The 8,856-nt window shown below is 41.6% G+C and overlaps 1 long non-coding RNA gene across 1 annotated transcript; it reads right to left on the bottom strand.

The window, feature by feature from the left end:
• Nucleotides 1-1,108: 1,108 nt before the first annotated feature.
• LOC115619128 lies at nt 1,109-4,170 on the bottom strand. The gene is made up of 2 exons (XR_003994926.1): nt 4,018-4,170; nt 1,109-1,949 (listed from the first exon to the last, which is right to left on the bottom strand). It is a non-coding gene; the product is annotated as an uncharacterized LOC115619128 (long non-coding RNA).
• Between the last annotated feature and the right edge of the window lie 4,686 nt (nt 4,171-8,856).

The following is an 8,856-nucleotide window of genomic DNA, read 5'->3' as shown; positions in this document are numbered from 1 at the left end:
ATCAAAATTATATCACTGATGTTCTTACTAATATATCCCAATAATATTTTATTTGTAATTACAGGTGAAGAGGTCATTTTAAAAAAGCCTGCAATGGGCTTTAAAGAATTATGCTGCTTTCATTTTGTGTTTATAAGCAATTGAGGATAGAGGACAAAATTAACTAATGCTACCTTCTATGAGCAAAATATTAAAATGTCCTCAGTCCATGTCATAAATTGTGACCACAACGGATCATAATCCAATTAAAATTTTATTAATTATAGCAAGTAGAATATGAGCAAAAACAGCGCTGGACGACAGGGGAGTCTGCGCTCCGCCACTGCCGTGCTGAGCAGTTCAAACAGTCCCTTTTTATACATCTTTACTTCCGTGTTCATGAAGTAGTGGAGGTACTCTGCGCATGCTTCAGTTGTTGTTAGGGGGTCGTTTTCTACCTCCTGGTGGTCGTTGAGGCCGAAATAAGAAGTCTTTCTCCTTTATCCCATAGTTGACCCCTCATTCACATGTCCTTATCTGGGGTTGTTTGTCCTGTTTCTGTCGGTTCCTGGGAGTCTGGCGGTTATCTCGCGATTGTGGTTATCTTATCTTACTCAAGCAGTGTCCGAGTTTCTGTCTGCATAAGCGATTTCACATCTTTGTTGCCTAACCTTTACATTGAGCTTAACATAAATCTTAATAAACAATATCCTAGTCCATAGTTTCTCACAATCCCCCCTTTTTCTTTTTATCCTATTATTGTTTATTAGACGTTACTTTCATTTTCGGCACTGCGAACAAACCTTTTTCCACAATCCCAACATTTATCATAACACTCACAAGGTAATACCTCACAATTACAAAAGGCATAGTTCTCACGTGGCATAATGCATTCACAACAATCTTCATCTTCATTAATAGATACTAATTTTGACTCTGGTAAATTATATACTTTCCAAGCCATAGGTTCATGAGGGTTTCCATTTGCTTGGGTTATTATCAATAACAAAACTAACGGTATACCAGAAAAAAGGGTGTCTGTCAATTTTGCCAATTTAAGTATATTTTACCAGTCCTGGGGAAGTTCGGCCATTGCTGCTTTTGTGTCCCATCGTTCTGGTTCTTTTCTCCACAGTTTGTTCCTCCTCTGCCTCGCCCGTCGACTCGGTTGCTTCGAGCCACGGGGTGTACCATCTTCTCGGCAGCAAGGGAATTCTTCAGGAGAACAGCTGTTTCGGGCTTTCTGCCTGTTTATATAGGCTTCCCACTTTGCAGCTTTAACTAATGGGGCAAAGTAAGACACGGTCAGTACTTCCCTTCTGCATTTTATAACCAAAATTTCAGCTACAAAGGGGACTGGTTCGTTGGAGTGGTAGCAATAATATCGAGGGTTTATTCCTTTGGCAAAAATTTCCCACCACTCATGGGATTCCCGAATAATTTTTTGTTTAGACTCTAATTGTTTTAATTTCCACTCAGTGAGAGTTCTTTGGATTTTCCAACACTGTGTGCAAACTCCTATTGGAGGGTATCCACATTCACAATGTGTCTACCATTTATCCTGGCATACCTTACACCTAAAACAAGCAAATGGATAACAATTGCAGTTCAAATCATTACACCTAATTCGTATATCTAGAGTGCATATATTATTTACATCAACATATCTTCTATATTTAATATTGTGAGGTTGCATAAGTTTAGCAATTTCCTTCAACACACTTTGTACGCTTCCATATATAATAGAAAAAAAGAGAAATAATTATAGCAAATATAAACAGCAATACACACTTTATACCAAAAGGTAATGCGGCAAAATAATCAAATAAAGTCTTTATCATTACGTTATCTTTTCAGGGTTATCTTGGTGTCACCTGGAGTACTGATTACTTTCCAGTGGGGTCTCGTCACTGGGCCTTTAATGCGACTGGCATGAGTCCATCCACGCTCAGCAGTTCGGACAGCTGTTTCTGTTGTAAGCAAAACAAGATAAGGTCCCTCCCAATTGGGTTTTAGGGTTTCTTCCTTCCACACTTTAATCAATATCCAATCCCCAGGTTTAACATTATGAATTTTTAAGTCCAACGGGGGTCGTTGTACAATCAGTCCATGTTCCCAAAGCTTGTTACGATGTTCTGCTAATTGTGAAACATATTCATTAATCACACGGTCTCGAATTAAAACATTTGTTTGTGGACTTTCAATTCTATAAGACATTCCATACACCATTTCAAACGCTGATATTCCTACATCTGCTCGGGGTCTGGTTCTGAGAATTAATAGTGCCATGGGTAGGCACTTAATCCATGATAATTTGGTTTCTATCATTAATTTAGTCAAAATAGTTTTGATTTCTCCATTTATCCTTTCAACTTTTCCCGAACTTTGTGGATGCCATGGTGTATGGTATTCCCACTTAATCCCCAAGCTTTCAGCTAGATCTTTAACAATTTTTGACACAAAGTGTCTTGTGCTAACAATCGATCAATTTCTGGTTTTAATCCCCTCCGTCCTTCTAGGGATATGGGATATTGCCTTACCCTCACAGGTATGTGGGGTTCGGAAAGTTGGATTTTAATCGGTGGGATTTTCAGTCTACTAATTGTGTCCGGAGAGTACCAGACATCGGGGTTAATTTGTTTTTGATCATCCACGGTTAAAGGATAAGCAGACACTGTTAGCTCCTGATTTTTCACTTTAATTTCTAATTGCAATTCAACAATTAAATCTCGTCCTAACAGATTAAATTCTGCTTCAGGGACGAGCAAGAGTTCACCCATTCCAAATTTATTTTCAGTTTCGAATACCACATTTTTGATTTTGCTTACTTTAAAGGGTTCTCCTTTTGCCCCAATTACTTGTACCTTTTCAGGGGAAACTTTACATCCCTCAGGTATTTGCTTAATAGTTGATTTCTCAGCCCCAGTGTCTACTAAAAAGGTGAACTCTTGTTTATGGGGACCTATTTTTAATTTTATCAAGGGCTCATGATGACTCCGGTCCCCTAAGATATAGAGCCCCTGACTCTCTGCTTGGGGTCCCTGGGCATGTTGAGCATCCCACAGTCTCATTCCTGCTCGTCTAATCATATCTCTTTCCTCGGTAGTAAATAATTGACCAAGGATAGATTGCATCTCATCCCAAGTATAAAGGTTTGGTCCCAAAAATTGATTTAATCTTTCTGCCACTCCCAGTGGGTCCTCAATTAAGTTTCCCAATTCGGTTCTTTTAAAATCTCGTAGGTCAGCCGAGTTTAGGGGTACGGAAATATATCCGATCACAGGTTGAGGTCCCCCCATGGGTATTTCCCTTAGGGGGTACATCTGAGCTGCCCCTTTTTGACTTCTAGTTACGCGTCTAGGAAGAGGGGGAGACCCTTGTTCCGACTCTGGTGGGGGAGTGGGCGCTCTGGGGACTTCTGTGGGAGCAGGAGGAGGAATGTAAGGAGGGGGGGTTAGAAGGGTTTCGTCTAACTCTTCCTTCTTTTTCTTTTGTTTAGTTTTTATTTCATTCAGCGGATAAAGTCTAGCTCTCGGTCTTTCTAGCCACACTTCCGCATATTGACTCTCCTCCGGGTTAAGGGGATTTTTATTATTAACCCAGAGGTTTAATTGCTGTCTTACCCAATCTTCTTCTGACCCATAGACTGGCCAAAAGACATTTTTAGAAATCTTCTTCCCTCCCCATATCTTAGTACAATATTCTATCATTTTTTGCTTATCTTTCCCTAGGGTTCCAGGGGAATATCTCCAATTGTCTAAGATATATGCCAGAGGGGTATTTTTAGGTACAGTGTGTACCCTCCCCATGGGAGTCGAAGGCTTGCTGCCCTTCGCCCCCATCTTCTGGATTATCCACAAACACACACTCACTCGCTCCCCTTATTCCTGGCCCAGTCCCTCGCGGGAGGTGGAAAACGCAGTACTAAAGGGTCCACACTCGCTTGGTTCAGTATATCGAACCTCTCATTCGTTATAATCCAGGATACCCAATCCCGCCCGAACGGCGAACCCGCGAACAACTTCGCAGTATACTTACGCGTCCTGCGTCTTCGTCCGGACTCCCGTGCACAGAATTTTATGGGATTTTACCGGTCCTTTTTTTGCTCAATATCCTAGAATTTAGGTTCGTCGGTAAGGTTGGAGTGAGCTGTTGGTCGCGGGGCCGCGAAATGTCGCGGGGCGCCTCCCCGAGGACCAAAGCCCACCGTTCCTTATCCGAGTCACGGCACCAGAAATTGTCATAAATCGTGACCACAACGGATCATAATCCAATTAAAATTTTATTAATTATAGCAAGTAGAATATGAGCAAAAACAGCGCTGGACGACAGGGGAGTCTGCGCTCCGCCACTGCCGTGCTGAGCAGTTCAAACAGTCCCTTTTTATACATCTTTACTTCCGTGTTCATGAAGTAGTGGAGGTACTCTGCGCATGCTTCAGTTGTTGTTAGGGGGTCGTTTTCTACCTCCTGGTGGTCGTTGAGGCCGAAATAAGAAGTCTTTCTCCTTTATCCCATAGTTGACCCCTCATTCACATGTCCTTATCTGGGGTTGTTTGTCCTGTTTCTGTCGGTTCCTGGGAGTCTGGCGGTTATCTCGCGATTGTGGTTATCTTATCTTACTCAAGCAGTGTCCGAGTTTCTGTCTTCATAAGCGATTTCACATCTTTGTTGCCTAACCTTTACATTGAGCTTAACATAAATCTTAATAAACAATATCCTAGTCCATAGTTTCTCACAGTCCATATCCTCATTTGCCCAAAGGAGTTTTTCCTATTGCTCTTCTTCAACTGCTGGCTTTGTGCACCATCTGCCAGGTTGGACGAGGCTTGGAGCAACCTGGTCTAGTGGAAGGTGTCCCTGTCTGTGGCAAGGTGTTGGAACTGGATGAGCTTTAAGGTCCCTTCCAACCCAAACCATTCTATGATTCTATGACATTCATATCCTTCTATTTTCTTGTTGGGTGTCTTCTGCCACATTGAGATCACAGTGGTCCACATGCCCTGTCTGTCCTTCTGGACCCAGAGCAAAGTTCTGGGCATGGGGAGGCACCAGAGGTGGTATAAACATCCTCAAGCCTTGATATTTCCAAGTTGTGCTGTGAAACTCTCTTCACCAGCCAAATGAATGCTGAAGAGTCAAGTGAATGTGAATGCACAGTGGCTGGTGCCCAGCACCCCAGGGACTGGTACCTACTGGGCAACTGCTAGCGCCAGATCAGGCGGCAACACTCACTCCCAAGGTCCCTTTTGAACAGGCACATTCTTCCTACTAAGCATCATAACTACAAAAATATAAGTCTTTATGAAGGAAAGCATTCCCTGACCCATCTTACCACATTTCAGTCTGAAGTGCTGTTTGTCATCACTAAGCACTACTCTCCCAGCCAATGAGTGGTATTTCTCCCTGGAGCTGCTCTCTGCTTTAATAGGGTGTGAATACCTGGAACAGCTATGGTGCAGTTAATTGTTACTCCTGCTTGGCTCCTAGCAGGGAAACACAAAAGCTGCCACATGAACTTTTCTACTTTTCTACTTCAAGATGATACTAACATGTATAATATTTCAAAAGATGGGGGAAATAATATCTTTATGACCTAACTTAGCCAAACTCACAAAAACAAAGACATCTCCATTGGGAAGAATAAAGTATTGAAGTGGGATTCGGAGAAGACCAATTAATCAGCCCATTCCCTTGTGTACAAACACAACCCTTAGACCTCAGTTCTGAGAGACTTACACATACCTCTGCAAAGACATTCCCCACTTTTAGATGTTTTTCTTAACATTAGAAATTAAGAAGAGGGGGGAAAAAAATGTGTTGTCCCTTCAATCTCAATCAGCTTCAAAGACTGAGTTAGGGTTGAGAACCTCCAAGTCCAACCTCAGCGCTGGGCGAGAGGGTCAGAGGACTAAAAAGGAGGAAGAGGAGAAGGAGGAGAAGGAAGGCTGCCTGTCTGGTGCTGCAGGGAGGGCCTCCACATCTGAGCAAGGTAGTGATGGAGAAAGAGGAGCTTACAAAGAAGGTGAGAAGCACAATGCAATGCAGATGACTTTTAACAGGGGTTTTGAAAAGAGCAGTTGCAACCAACTCTGCTTCCCGGGTAGCCCGGAGAGGACCTGGGGCAGGGGAGCATCCCTCAGGGCTGTTTACAGGATGGGTGGAGGAAGGCTCAGCAACCAGTGAGTATATCCTGGCCATGAGTATGTGGGAGATTCACAACAGAAAAACACTTCTAGTGATCAGAACAGGGAGATTTTGAAATACCCTTCCAAGATAATCAGTTTTAAGATGCTACCTGTGCAGTTTATCTTGAGTTTAGGCTAATGTTCTTGTAATATGAGGACCAGAGATTCCTTCTCACTCCGTCTTCTTCTGGAGGAAAAAAAAACCAAAACGGGAAAAGAAAAAACAACCCAATAATCCTCAACAAGTGAAATGTGGTTTTGGCGCATTTGATAGACATTGTCATGCGGGTCTGGGTGGGAGCTTTAGAAAAACAAAAAGTCTGCAAATATTCAATCACATTTTTAAATTAATTTACTGCAGCCATGTTTATTTCCCTGGGATTTGCTTTCCGCACACTTTTGAGCAATCAAGTTTTACTGGGCAAATGTTTGCACAAGACAAATTTCAAAATTGCATGCAGAGACAGAATTTTGTGTGTTTTCATGCCAGACATGCTTGTAGGCTTCTCCAATAAGCAGGCAGAAACAATATCATGTGATTTATCTGACCCATCACAACCAACCTGCATACCTTGACTAACGAAGATCAGACACTTGCAGTTGTTTGTGATCAAAACACAGAGTTGGTTTTTTAATTACAAAGCTATCCATCAGTAATTTCAAATAATAAGTAAATTGGAGGGAATTGTGATCTGTCTCCAGATAGCCTGTGAGCAGAGAAAGCAGCTAAATTGTTGAATAAATTATTCATTATGGATTATTCGCAATAGCAATGACATTGTTTAATTTAATAGCACATTAAGGGATCTTTTTCCTTACACAAATGAGTGCATTGCTCCCAGCAAGTTGACTCTTGAAGATGCAATACTGGAAACCTGTAAGAACAGCTACCCCTGTCCAAGGTTCCAATTAGGACCTTCATAATACACCACTATTTTTGGCTACAGTCCTTCTGTGGGGGTACAAACTTGCTTGCCAGAATATGGGACTATGTAAATCTTGTAAAAAAAGCTAGAAACCAAGCACATGGGTTTGTTTTCTTCACTGAGAAATTGACTGTGCCTTGAGATGGATCTGAAAATCCCAAAGCCAAAAGAAACCAACTTTTATTCAGATCTCATCTTTACCTTCCACTGTAAAACTCTAGCAGATCCTCTTCCCATCCCATAACTATGCTGGAGCCCAAAACTCAAAGACAGACTCAAGAATAATGAAACTCTGCCAACCAAACCAACACTTTCTGAACAGCCACTGCAGGAATACCAGTCCTGTTAATTTTGTTGATTGTCTTGATTCTCCCTGAAGACAATGTAAAGGATGGCAAATATTTTTATAGCTCATTTACAACTAACTACCTGTAGAGGAAACCTCTCTGGTAACTTTTCCTCTGAGAAATTAGGATCTTCAATGTCCCAAAGACCTACCACACAAACAGCTGCAAAACATTGTAACGACCCAGCCCTAGCCATGCTCTTTGATCACTTTTTCAGATACATATTTCTCAGCCCTAACAGATCCTCTCCAGCATAGCTCATTTCCCAGTGGCTATCTCCAGTGCCCATGCTGTTGCAGAGCAGCAATGCCTGGGTGTCACCACACTTCACCACGCCAAAAATGAGAGGAGCAACGGTCCTGGCATGAAGGGGCTGATGCAGCAAGGATGGGCACTCAAACACGATTAAGATAGGTTGTGACCATTTGTGCTGTATCAGATCCTCAATGAATATTCCCCTTCTCTTGGTTGTTTGGGTTTTTTTTCAGCTGGCATTATAACTCAGCATTGTAACCAATGTGGGCAACCTTTAGTGGCCAGTTCAGGGCTCAAATCTCTGCTGTTTCTGTACATGTATATATTATATGTATACAAATACTGTATAGATTCCTGGCCATTCACTTTCTGCACTGTATTACAGCTATAAAACAGAAAGGTGAGTGTGATTCAGGAGTAAAATTAAAGAAAATCAATGGGGCACCTACAAATACCTAAACATTAGAGAAAAGAGAGAGCAATGCCACACAAATCCTTTGAGTCCAGTCAGAGCAACTTCACTGAGCCAGCAGGTACAAGGAGAATACATCCAGGCAGGTGCAGACCTTTCTCCTTCCCTCCTGTGGTACAACTGTTTATATCCCTTTCTTCATGTATTGTATTTAATATCTAATAAATACTATATATTTATACATTGAGCTACAATATTGCATTCATTTTAGCCTATCTGCAGGCAGGTTGCCCATTCTGCCTGAAAGCACCATATCATTCTGCCTATAACCTTAAAATCAAAATGCCATGTAATATTTTCTACTGTCAGTAGCAAGTGTTATCTTACCTTACATTCTATTATATCATTGTACTTTCCTCCCTGCTTGATAAGCTGTCAATATTGTTTTGGCATGAGAAATTTCCATCTCACGCATCAGATGATCTCCATGACCTTTAAGCAAGTTGCCAGTAAGATAATTTACTCACATTGTTGTGACAAAATAATATCTCTTCTGCCCAGGTCACATGACATGATCATTACATGATTTTCCCAAAATTATTAAATTTTGCACATTTGGGGGCTTGAAGACCTCTGTGGAAAATTGAAATTACTAGATTGCTTATCATTTCAGTTAACTACAAAGGGTTAAAAAGGCTACTTGCCATTGCTTCCCCCAAGGAGCACATCCCAAATTCCCACACTACTCAT

The sequence above is a fragment of the Strigops habroptila genome, chromosome W, assembly GCF_004027225.2.
Source record: "Strigops habroptila isolate Jane chromosome W, bStrHab1.2.pri, whole genome shotgun sequence".
Taxonomy (NCBI): Eukaryota; Metazoa; Chordata; class Aves; order Psittaciformes; family Psittacidae; genus Strigops; species Strigops habroptila.
The sequence above is the reverse complement of the archived record's forward strand: the minus strand, read 5'-3'. Positions and strand labels throughout refer to the sequence as shown.